The sequence below is a fragment of the Lactuca virosa genome, chromosome 3, assembly GCF_052849685.1.
Source record: "Lactuca virosa cultivar CGN04683 chromosome 3, Lactuca_virosa_CGN04683_v6, whole genome shotgun sequence".
In the NCBI taxonomy this organism is placed as follows: domain Eukaryota; kingdom Viridiplantae; phylum Streptophyta; class Magnoliopsida; order Asterales; family Asteraceae; genus Lactuca; species Lactuca virosa.
Window position 1 is genome coordinate 8,674,325 of NC_136428.1, and position 13,685 is coordinate 8,688,009.

The 13,685-nt window shown below is 37.2% G+C and overlaps 1 long non-coding RNA gene across 1 annotated transcript; it reads left to right on the forward strand.

Annotated features, from left to right (window-relative positions):
- Positions 1-1,649: 1,649 nt before the first annotated feature.
- On the forward strand, positions 1,650-4,725 carry LOC145162197 (uncharacterized). The gene is made up of 3 exons (XR_013738953.1): positions 1,650-1,754; positions 1,848-1,952; positions 4,324-4,725. It is a non-coding gene; the product is annotated as an uncharacterized LOC145162197 (long non-coding RNA).
- The last annotated feature ends 8,960 nt before the right edge of the window (positions 4,726-13,685 follow it).

The following is a 13,685-nucleotide window of genomic DNA, read 5'->3' on the forward strand; positions in this document are numbered from 1 at the left end:
CACTAAAGTCTAATTGCATAAAGAAACTACCAAATAACTTGGAAAGATGAAGAGAAATGAGTCTTGAGCTTCAAAATCGCCTCCTCCAGGTCTCCAATGGTGTCAAATCGAGAATATGGCTGCTAGATCTGATTCCCCAAGGTAATGGCAAGCCAAATGACCAAAATGCCCAAACTGGGCAGTTGCGCGGGTACCCGCGCGACGAAAATTCCACCCGCGCAAATGTTGCTGTAATGCTATTGGTCCTTCATTCCTCCACTCCACCCTTCCACTACCAAAGATTCCTTTGGTCCCCTCCATATCCATGTGATTTAAACCAACCAATCATCTTTTAGCTTCAAATGTGGATGCTCCAAACCCAAAATTAATTATCCATGATCCATCTTCACAAGCACACTTCATCCAAGCCTTTATCTTTTTAAGCCCAAATCTCCTTTGGTGGATCCGCCAAGCCCAATAGCGCCTCGAGAGCCCACAAGTCCGTCTTCACTCTAATCCACAATCGTGATAAGCTCCAAAAACCTGCAAAATTCCTCATGCAACATAAAAAGCACCCGGTACGATCCATACTAAAGAAAAATAAATAAAATACAATGCAATAATGATAAAAAGATCTAAAAATCTAAAATAAACTAATAAAATAAGGAAATAAAATATGCTATCAATGGGTACTGTTTTTTTATCTTCAAAAGAATGTTCCAACAAAGCATATACAAGCCAAAAAATATATGAATATGTGGAGTCTTGCATTCAATAAGTTAGTTATGAGCATGTTGTTCAAGTTGTGACCGATAATGCCATGAATAACATGGGGCGGCAAAGTTGCTAAAAGAGAAAAGACCATCTATTTTTTGGACATCATGTGCGACACATACCATTAACCTTATGCTTGAAGGTACTTACATTATTTTGTTTATTTATTGTATTTAATACTTTATTACTTTATTTTGTTCTAAAATGTTTAATTTTATACTATAATTTGTTATTTAATCGTGTTTATTTCTTCAAGGTATCGATGCACTTCCAAGGTTTAAGAAAATTCTAGATCAAAAAAAGAAGCTAACCATCTTCATTTACGCTCACCACAAAACCTTGGCGATGATGAGAAGTTACACAAACAAAAGAGAAATTATCCGATCGGGAGTCACGAGATTTGCTTCCGCCTTTCTAACATTACAAAGTTTGGCCGAAAAAAGGAGCAACTAAGACATATGTTCTCTAGCACCGAATGGGAGGAATGTAAATTTTCTAGTATGCCTAAAGGGATTGCCTCATATAAAACGGTGTCAAGTGTCCAATTTTGGTCCGGTGTGGCACAATGTTTAAAGGTGTTCTCCCCTTTGGTGAAAGTCCTTCGAATGGTTGACGCGGATTGGAAGCCCTCAATGGGTTTTGTTTACGGGGAGATTAAAGTTGCTAAAGAAGAAATTATCACATCATTGGGTGGTAACGAGAAAGCTTACAAGCCTATTATAGATATCATAAACAAAAAGATGAAAGGTCGTCTAGATTCAAGTTTACATTTAACGTCTTATCTTTTAAATCCGTATTATCATTATAAGGATCCACAACTCCAATATGATCCCGATATAATGAATGCGGTTCTTGATTTTTTTTTATACATAACTTTGTGACAATTTTGCAAAGACAAGTTGTAACAATTGACTTGCCAAAGTACAAGAAAAAAGTTGATAGATTTGGTTGCGATCTTGCAATTAAAAATTGTAGGGTGAATGATGCCGAGTTTGATCCGGGTAATTCATTTTACTTTTAGTTATCTATTTTAGTATTTTACAAAATTTTGATATTTATCAATTAATAATGTGTTTTTGTTTAAAAAATTGTAGCTATTTGGTGGCACAACTCCTCATTTGACAAAGATTGCAATGAGGATTCTTTCTTTGACTAGTAGTTCATCGGGTTGTGAAAGGAATTAGAGCACGTTTGAAGGGGTTAGTATATTATTAAATTTATATTTTATAAAATTTATATATTAAACACATTTCAACACATTTCAACACGTTTGAAGGGGTTAGTATATTAGAGCACGTTTGAAGGGGTTAGTATATTAAATGTGACATTCCCAAATTTCTCGGCCAGAAAAGACCAATTTAGTTTGTGCTTTTAAAATAAAATCAGAGTAATCTTCCAGAAGGTGTTGCGGAATTTGTTCCCAAAATAAAATATAATAAAAATTTATCAAAGCATTTCTTAAAGAAATATATTTTCATTATATAACAAAACCTCGGGATGTCATGTTCCGATACATACCAAAAGCATAAACAGTATATTATAAGCCTTACAACAGTTATTTACAACTACTGGCCTATAATCCAAAAATCCCTCGTCATCATCCAAATTATGCTCTAGGTTCACTACCTGTAATACAGAAAGCTGAGTGGGTCAGGCTTGGGAGCCTGGTGAGCATATAGGGTTTTCAACCCACAAATAATAATAAATTTATTAATTTCATCAACCAACAATAAATTTATTAATTTCATCAACCAAGAATAACCCTGATTACCCGTTCCCGTTATCCTCACTTTACGTCCCTAAACACCTATCATAAGGGACCTGGCCTAAGGATTTTCATCGGGGTGACAACACTGCTTTAAGGATTCCTCAACAATTTATGTCATATAAGGCAACCATGTGGGAGATGGAGTATACCATTGAACACTAAGTTCACAAACACCTACAGGTTGCGAGCCTGCTAGCGTTCCACTGGAGTGTCTAGAAAAGTCTGTGGTCGTCATCTATACTCCGCTAGATGACTGAAACAATAACAATATCGAGACCTCTCATCATTTTAACACACATCAACTATTTCATCTACTCATGTTTTACCCAACATATTTGTAGATAAAAATACATATACAGTTTAAAACTTGTATAAAACATCTATTCAACACCCATCTCAAATAAACAAATAATATAATTACACATAGCACGTATCTTATAGAAAATACTTCATACCTATGTGTACGATGAAAGTGACTACACACTCACCTTATTTAACGATAATCGGGCAGCACTTCGTTTCTTTAAACAGACTTTTTCGATAAAACCGGGATGTTTTCCCAAAAACCGGGCTTCACGCGGGCAAAGTTTCGTTCCGAAAATTCTTTTTCTCGGGATCTTCGGGCTCTCCGGGGCTTGCTTACGAGTCTAGGATGATATAATAGGCTTGGGGGTAATATTTGCAATATAGAAGAAAGTATAGGGGTGAAAGGATGAAAATTGTAACATCAATTCGGATGGCATCGTCCACTATTTATAGGGGATGAACATTCGAGTTACGTTGGGCGTAAATTGAGAGTACGCTGGGCGTACATCGAGTACGTTGGGCGTACGAACAGATCGCATCAGACGCGTCAAGGCTATGACACGTGTCTCTCATGCGAAGGAGTAGGGAGGGTGACTGACTCCGTAACACTTACACGAGTACGTTGGGCGTACTCCGAATTTTCCAACTTAAAAAATTCGTAACTTTGGCATACGAGCTCCGTTTTTGACGTTCTTTATATCCACGCATAGGTGAGACCGTGATCTACAACTTTCGTTTAGACTCCGTCGGCTAATTTTGATTTTATTTTTAAATTTATATTTTTAACACGCCGGGACAGGAAAAGTCCGTTAAAATTTCATAACTTCTTCATCCGACGTCCGTTTTCGTCTGTCTTTTTACCGTTGAACTACTATCAACAAGATCTTCGATTCTTGTTTAGGTTGTTTTGGCTAAAAATCACTCGATCTAAAATTCGAGTTTCGGGCTCCATACTGTTAAGCTGAAACTTAGAAAAATCATAACTTCCTTATACGAAGTCAGCTTTGGGCGTTTTTTTTATGCACGCTCTTGGTTTAACGAATGCTACAACTTTCGTTTAGATTGCTAAGGCTAAAAAGCACTTTATCGTAAATTCACTTTTTTTACGTCATATAGCGTCGTGCCGGTTCTGTCGCGAAACTTCGACATGTCATAACTTCTTCGTTATAACTCGTATTTCGGTATTCTCAAAATCTCCAGAATCCTTGTTTCAACCACTACAACTTTCTTCATAGATATCAGCTTTATTTAACATTTATTTTCGACGCTTATTTTTATCCTTAATTCATTAAATCATAATAATTAAGTATAAAACACATAATACTCAAATAATACATCTTATTATTTCAAAACAAATTACAAAGGTTGACCTACACTATTACATCATCATTTATGTCTAGCCTAGAAACATGGACGTTACATTAAACACGTTTGAAGGGGTTAGTATATTATAAAATGTATATTATTAAATTTATATTTTATGTTTACAGTTCTAGGTACATACAAAAAAACGAAATAGATTGGAGGCAAGCAAATTGAACAATCTTGTCTATGTTCAATTCAATGCTAATTTAATGGAAAAAAAACCAAAAGCGAAAAGATAGAAATATGGACGTGTTGTTAGCAAATGATTCACTCTCGACTCAAGAATGGATTGTTGATGTAGATGAAGTAGACCCCGAAACGGTTAATGAAGATCTAGGAACCGATGATAATCAAGCACCCCGAGAAAGTCCAAGAACGAGGGAACTTTCCGATGAAGATTTTGAGTCCGAGAGTGAGGAGCAAGTGTTAGAAGAAGACGAATATGAGTCGGATAGGGTTCAAATAATGGAAGTGTGTGGAGAAGATTAGAAGATAATATGTTTTATTTTTGTGTTATTTAAACTTATTATGAACTTGTTGGATGATGATTTGGGGTGTTTGTTGAACTTATTATTAACTTTTTATGTTTGTTTTGGTCTTTTGGATGATAATTTATTGTGTTTATTAAACTTGTTATTAAACTTTTATGCTTATTTACTTATATTATTATGATTAAATTAAGATTTATTAATTTTTGAATAATTTTCTTAATAATTAATGGTCTCCGATTAATCCCCCGATTAATCCCCGCCTATCCGATTAATCGCTTGACCTTAGTCCACCGTCGAGCTAACGTCAAGCGATTTTTGCAACCTTGATATATATATATATATATATATATATATATATATATATATATATATATATATATATATATATATCATGAACGGTAAATGTGAAAGTTTCGTTATCTCAAATGTTTGGAGCGCTCCAATATCTTGGACTCTTTGGCGTGTTTGACACGAAGCTTTTGGAAGCGTTTGTGAGCTTCTAGCTTTTAGCTTTTGACAAAACGCTCTAGTTTAAACAAAAAGTTTTGTTTGGTAGTACGAGCATTTAGCTTTTAGTTTAAACAAAACGCTCCAAATATAAAAGCTACTTCATGTAGCGTTTAACAAAACGCTACTGAGCTTTTAAAATCAATTTCCATAATTACCCTTAAAAATATATTTATATATTTATTTATTTTTAATTAATTGTATTTTTATGTAATTTTATATATTTCAAAAGCTTCCAACTACTTTTGTCAAACACTCATATAACAAATAAAAGTGGGCTAATGTCATAAAAACCCTCAAGTTTTCAAGGTTTTGTCGGTTTTGCTCAAAGTTGAATTTTATGTCCGTTTTTACCCTAACATTTTCCAAAAAATGTTTGGTTTTACCCTTTTACCGGTGATAACAGGCTACCATTATATTAACTTCGCAAAAAAAAACCCTTAAGTTTATAGTTTTTTTACGTTTTTACCCTTAAGTTTATAATTTCTTTTACATTTTTACCCTATGTATTTTTTTTTTCATATTATACGTATTCAAGCAGAAAAATCATATTTATATACGAAAAAATCTTAATTAAATATTGTATTAACATTTTTTTAATGTTATTTCTTTATATATATATATATATATATATATATGTGTGTGTGTGTGTGTGTGTGTGTGTATGTGTGTATGAGTTTTTTTGTTGGATAAACCATTTAAGATGTAAAAAAAACAAATTAATATGTTTTTAGAACTACAAATACGTATTTTTATGTATTTAAAAATATACATATCAATAAAAAAACTTGTTCATTCATAAACATGTTTATCTAAGTATATACATATATCTTTAGAAGTGTAAATATGTATTTTGATATATGTTTTTTTTAAAGTATAAATATATTTTTAGAAGTATAGATATATATTAATATATAAAAATGTAAAAATATGTATTTATACTTCTAAAAACTATATCTATAAAACACATATTCATAATTCTAAAAATATTATTTAACTTTTTAAACGGTATAACCATGCAAAAACACACACACACACAAACAAACAAATATATATATATATATATATATATATATATATATATATATATATATATATAACATTAAAAATATATAAATACAATATTTAATTAAATATTTTTTTGTATATAAATACGATTTTTCTGTATGAATATGTATATTATCAAAAAAATATACTTAAGGTAGAAGTGTAAAAAAAATTATAAATTTAAGGGTAAAAAACGCAAAAAAATGGTAAACTTAAGGGTTTTTTTTGCAAATTTAATATAATGGTAACCTGAAAAACCTGTTATCACCGGTAAAAGGGTAAAATCGAACATTTTTTCGAAAATGTTTGGATAAAAACGGACATAAATTTCAACTTTGGGCAAAACCGACAAAACCCTCAAAACTTGATGATTTTTATGACATTAACCCAATAAAAGTTACAGCTTCTCGCTACCAGCTATCCGCTACACGCTTCCAGCTAACAACTACTTTTACCAAACACGTCCTTCATGTCATGGGTGTAAATTTATAAATTTTCAACTTAATATGGTAACAAAAGATATTGGACCACTTAAAAGAAATAAATTAGATATCATTTTTAAAACCCATAGTGAATGCTCTACTACCCACTTCCCCAACCAAGGAACGGTAATATGATATTTGATACCGAATTAGCAAGTGGGAATGAAATCGATGTTATTCTTTTAAGATGAACATTCTCAAAAAAAACATATTTATTATATTCCTCGTAGAATCTTTTAAACCTAACTTCATGTCCACATTAAAAAAATATTTTAGAATTTCATCACGAATAATTGATCCCCATTAACTAAATCATGTAAACATCTTCCAATTCATATGCATTTTAATTGTTATAGTCATAAACAAAGTCAATAATGTTAATAAACGATCAAATCTTTGAATTTAGATCTTTTTCATTGATTATTGTGAATTTGTGATGATACGTAGCTTGAAGGGCCAAATAACGTGGGAGTAAAAACTTTAAAAATGATTACATAAACAAGTGGTTTTGTCTTGTCATTTATCTTTAGGTTGCAAGTGCAAGCACAGGTGGACCTCTTGGCTCTGTCCTCCTAACCTTTATGGTTCATGATCCCACGCTTTAGTCCCAACTGTTTTTCAATCACATAAAGCAAAATAAATGTTACTATTGCAATAATTGTATCCAAAATTTCTCATAATATAATAAATTTCCTTTTAAAAGCATAAATAGACTCGTACCCAATAATTACAAGGATAGGGACAAAAATGGTCAAAAGAAGAGAATAGGGTGAGCAAAATAGCTATGGTAACTGAACCGTAAACCGACTCGGAACTGAATATCTAATTTGGTTCGGTTCTCGGTTCCAACATATCTACAGATTTGGTTCTCGGTTTTTGGGTTTCGAAAAATAACAACTTAGGAGTGAGCAAAACACTCGTTGGATTCGATTGAACTAGAACTGACTGGAAACCGAATAAGTAATTCCCTTTAGTGAGTTCCCCAAAATACCACATACCATACATAACGTTGGGCCCAACCCTGAGGTATATTCCAACCCCATACACATATATGGGCCCCGCCCTGGGTGTATTTCAACCCGATCAACACATACGGGCCCCACCATGGGGTATCTTTCAACCCGATCATACTATAGTGGGCCCTGCCCTGGGGTGTATTTCAACCCAATAAAAAAATATGGGCCCCGCCCGGTGTATATTTCAACCCGAACATGCAATAGTGGGCCTCGCCCTGGGGTTTATTTCAACCCGAACATGCAACACCTATAAGCCACATAACAACAATCATACCATGCAAGAGTTACAAAAGACAACTAGCATATAACAGATCCTAGTGGGCCGACATTGGTGCCTTCGACCCACGGGTACAATGAGGAGACTCACCTCTCTATCTGAAAGATCACTGAACAGGACACTACTCTGAATATTAGCTCTACCGGTTACTTATTCATTGGAACATGACCAAGCTTTACTTATAATCAATATACCCAAAATACCCCTAGGTCAAACTTGGTCAAAGACAGGTCAATGTCGAAAAGTCAAAACGTCAGCCGAGTCAACTCAGCTGAGTACGCCCAGCATACTCAACTTGTACACTTAGCGTACACAAGCCTTGACCAGAAACGAGGTGTTGACCTCGTATGCCCTGCGTACCATAGCGTACGACCAACGTATGTGCAACCATCATTTCCTTATATTAAGAGCTTAATCCCTTAAGCTCTTTCGTCCAAATTCCAGATCTAGTCCTCAAATGACGTGCTTAACCATAAAGTTTCCAACTTTATGGTCTTGCGTGGCCATTAAGTGCTCAATATCAAAACCCCTAACTTCTTAACTTTTTAAGAAATCCTAGCTCATGCATGGAAGGAAACTAAGGTCCAAGATTACATTTTTATGGTTCCCAAGTGGCGTATCATCAGGATCTCTTGGCGGTAATTTGCTCCTCTTGTGTTGTCCTTAGGGTTTTCTGCATCGAACTTGGTTCGTAGGCTTCAGGCAATCTCTACTATATTTCCATTTAACAGTTTTTCCTCCATCTCTCACTTTAGGACTGAACAGTTGATTGTATCATGCGTTCTGATTTTGTGGTATTCGCAGTAGCGTGTCTTTGTTCCTTTGGCTGTAGGCTTCGGGCATCGAACTTCTGCAGGCCGCCCCTGTCTGTCATCTCTTGCGAAGAGTCTGAAATGCCTGTCGCGCCCGTGGTATCCATTTCCCCCTCGATTGTAATGATGGGGATTTGGGTGGTTGTCTTTTGCGGCTGGGGTCGCCATGGCGTTAAGGTATGCTTGTTTTGAGGCTTCTCTTTTTTCTTGTCGTAAGTATCGTTCCACCTTTTCTTTCAATTCCGCTCGCGTCTGAGGCTTCTTTCCCATGATTTTCTAGGAAAGCGAGTCGGGAAGGAGGCCCCATGTGAACGCTCCTGCTATCAGTCCTTCATCGTGTCCTGTGATGTCTATAGTTGCATTAGTGAATCGGGTAAAGTAGTTCTTGACTGCTTATCCTTCTCTTTGTTTGCATCCGATGATGGAGTGGGACTCCCCTTTGTATTTGCGCAGCTGCATGACGTTGGTCAAGAAAAGGTACTTTAGCTGGACAAAGTTGTAAATACTCCCTGACCGGAGTGTTTTGAACCACGTCCCTACATTGCCATCGAGGGTTGTGGGGAAATACGTGCACTAGAAGAGTTCGTCGAGTTTTAGGTATGTCATGGTCCACTCATACGTGTCGATGTGGTTGTCCGGGTCTATGGTAACATTGTAGGTTTTGAGGTGAGGCAACTTTGTGGTGTTGGGGATCTCGTACTCTAGGAGTTCTTTCACGAATAGAGATGAGACACTTCGTGAGAGGCAGTCTTGGTTTGGGGTTTGCTGGATATAGTGGTAGATGGGTTGTTGCATTGTTAAGTATGGTTGCACCAACATTTTGTTGTACGCCTCCAAGTTTGATGGTGTTGGGCCATAGAATTTTTATGGTTGGAATCGAACAGTGAATGACTGATCAGGCCGCGTGGTTTATGGAACCTACTCGACGATTTGGAGGACCCCAACTCGATGAGTTGAGGTTGTGCATGAAAACCCTAATTTTTAGGGTTCACACCCTATTTAAAGGACCTTAAGTCCCCTCACCGGCCTCCCTTATCACCTTACAGTCTATAAAAGCCCTAGTTAGAGCCTTATACCTTCTTGAGAGTGTGTGAGAGCCTTGGAGTGTGATTTTGGTATGGTTGTGAAGGAACTTGGAGCTTGAAGAGGTTGGAGAAAAGGGAGAAGCAGTAGATCCGGCATCCACTCTGTGTTAGCAATCATTTGGAGGTAAAAAGCCTTTACCTTGGCTTTCCATTTCTTAGATCCCCTCTTATAAAAGTATATGGTCATTTTTGGTGCAAAATGGAGTCATTCTCGGGTTTGAGCTTGTCATGAGGACATGGTCTCAGATCTGAACTCCTCTAGGCCCCATGGACATAAAGTTGTCGACTTTATCTAGTCTTGGCCCTTCTCTATGCCCTAAACCTCTTCCTAAGCTTAGTTATGGGTGTTTTAGCCTCTTGAGGCCTTTCATGCACGTAAAGTTGGCAACTTTACGTGGTAACTACACCCTAGGAGGCTAGATCTACAGTTTGGAGCCTTGGGTTCGCTTAAAAGCGTCTGAATGAGAAAAGGGCTGAAGGAACTCGACGAGATTCTTAGCCAACTCGACGAGTTAGATAAGGGTTTTCCCGTTTTCTGGATTCTGAGCGAACTCGACGAGTTGGTTAAGGTTTTCCCGATCTTCTGGACACAACATGGAATTGACGAGCTGTTTGGCAACTCGGTGATTTGACTCGAGTTTTCACGGTTCTGAGTTCTGAAGGAACTCGACGAGTCAGTAAGTTGCACTCGACGAGTTGGGTCAACATGGACTGTTGACCTTGACCGTTGACTTTGACTTTGACCAAGGTGTACCAAGTTTGACTTCTGGGGGTATTTTGGTAATTTAGGATTTTGATGGAATTAGTCACATGGTGGTTACAGGTGGTTGAGTTCGGAGCTGTGATTGGGAGTTGGATATTGTCACTACAACACTACTTGTGAGGTGAGTTTTCCTCACTATACTCAAGGGTCGAAGGCACCAAGGCCGGCCCTTTGGATTGTTATCCTGCTTTATTATTAGTGAGATCTATTAGATCGGTATCCTGGTAGATAGGATGTTTATATGTGGTTGTGATCGGTTAGATCGGTATCCTAGTAGATAGGACGTTGCTATGCTTTGTGATCTTTAAATCGGTTTGACTGTCAGTAGACTGTTATGTGATTATCTGATATATGTACACATGATTGATTGGTGGTTGAGGCTTTTCTGCTTTGTGCGAGAGCCAACAGACCGGGGCATTCCAACCCGATAGTTGTGGGCCGAGAGTATTCCATCCCGAGGATGATTGGACTCATAGTATGTGGGCATTCCAAACCGATGGTTGTGGGCCGAGGGTATACCATCTCGAGGATGATTGGACCCATAGTATGTTGGCATTCCAACTCGATGGTTGAGGGCCTGGGGCATTCCAACCCGATGGTTGATTGGGACCATAATATGTTGTTATTATATGTGTGTTATCTGTTGTGTGGGTATTTTGGGGGAAACTCACTAAGCTTCAGGCTTACAGTTGTTGATTTTGTTTCAGGTACTTTGGTTGATCGCGGGAAGTCGAAGGCTTGATCGTGCACCTCCTCACATTTTATGATTTTGATTTCTGGTATACTTTTATATGAAACTATTTTGAAAACATTTTGTAATAAGTAATGGTTTTATGATGCTTGAAAAAGTTTTAAATTTTTATGAATTTTATGGATGTTACAAGTGCTTAGTGGGTTCCCCAAAATACCACATACCATACATATCAAGCATATAATGGGCCCCGCCCGGCATCGAGCCCCGTTAGGAACAGGTTTGTCAGTCATCAGGCCCCACCCGGCATCAGACCCCGCCCGGTAAACATATAAACACATGACACATGCAAGAGTCATACAGACAACTAGCATCTTACACATAATAAACCATGGGCCAGCATTGGTGCCTTCTACCCGCTAAACACAGTGAGGAAAATCACCTCTAACTGCTGAATCTCTCAAATAAAATATCGGTCTGCTGGTCTGAAAAATCATCGCACTATCATCATCAAATAATATCCAATTAATGATTGGATCTTAACCTAAAATCAAGAATCTAAATTACTTGTCCAACATCCAGGGTAAAAGACCATTTTACCCTTTTCTTACTTGGCCCAAAACCAAGGCCCAACCCATTTACTCAAAAGGCCGAATTCCTTAATGACATCCCAAGGCCTAATATGGGCCAACTTCCTAATTGGGCCCAAAACTATCATGAACCTAATCTCAAGAAAGCCCTTAGTCTATTCATGGCCCAAATTCAGAAGTCCAATAGCCCAACAAGGTCCAAACCGTAAAAGCCTAAAATATGACCCAAAACTGAGGAAGTCAACCCAAAAGTCAAACACTGAGTACGCTGGGTGTACTCAGACTTACGCTTGGCATACTCCTTCCGGGGCCGGTACGCTCAGTGTACAAGCTGAGTACACCCGGCGTACTCCGCAGACAGCCCACCCAACTCATTAAGCTCTTATTCGGTCAAGCCAACAAGCCAAACTCTCCAATCTGATTCTAGAAGGTGACTTAACTCGTAAATTTGGTTACTTTACACCCATGAATGACTTAATAATGCCCAAAACTCAAATGGAACCATAAAAAAGAACCTAACTCATGCATGGACCAAAATAACTCATAAAGGTTGCATTTTTATGGACAATGGACCTCATTTGAGTTAAGATCTAACCCCCATGGCTTCTTGTCGGAACCTGAAAGCGAACCTCTAGCAATCATCCAATAAATTCCGAAGTCAGTTTCAGTTCCGAAGTGTAATTGTTCCGGAGTCAGTATGTGGTTCGAAGCGATGATCTTGTCCGGAGTAGAAGATCAGAGCAGTGGATCCGAAAGAAGTGAAGGCATTCCGGAATGGAGTTTGTGTCCGGAATGGAGTTTGTGTCTATTAGTCTGTATCGATTTATTTTGTCATTTAGCTTGATGTAACATGTCATAGGACTTAGTCTCTTTTGTTTACTTAGATAATCAGAGTGTCAGGAGTAACTCTATTATCCAGTCCTATGTATGTATGTGGTCAGTATGATGTAATTTGTTCTCTCCTATTATAGGAGCTTTCAAGGTCAAATTCAAGTGACGCATTGTTCAACCAAAGATAACATTATTCTAGTTTGCTTCACTTTCTATTCACTTTCAAATCATTCACTCAAACATTTCTCTTCATTTATTGTCTTTACCTTGATCATTATCTTCACTCTTCATTTATGTCTTGAATACTTTGTTAAATGCATTAACTCAGACTTGACTGGTCTTGCCAGACTTGACTGGAACATTCTTTAGTTGCAGACATTGATCTTAAGCATTAACTCAAGGTTTGAGTTTTCAAACTTGTCCCTGCGCATCAGATCATCTTGTATTCACACTTCTGGAGTAGACCATAAACTCAACTTTAGCTCAAAAGGCCCAAAAATGCATAAATAACACCCTAAGTTGGATCTAGCATAAATAATCATCAAGATGGGAGCTTTTTACCTCAAATGACTTGCTAAGATGAAGATGTCTCTGGATCTACAGGCTCAAACTACTCCTAAGCAACCTCCAAGTGCTCTTCTTCTTCTACTTCACCAAAAACACCACTAAAACTCACTTTCAAGCTCAAAACTCACAAATGATACTTAGGGTTTCATTTTTAGGGTAGAGAGTGTTGGAGTCTGATCAATAGAATGTACAAGGGTGTATAAGTTGCTTAAGTAGGATGCAAACCCTAAAAATTAGGGTTTGCCTCTACCTTGTGTACGCCGTGCATACTCCCATGTACGCCGTGCGTACCTGGGTTCATGCGCGATCCAGAAATGGGCTAATACGCTAAGCG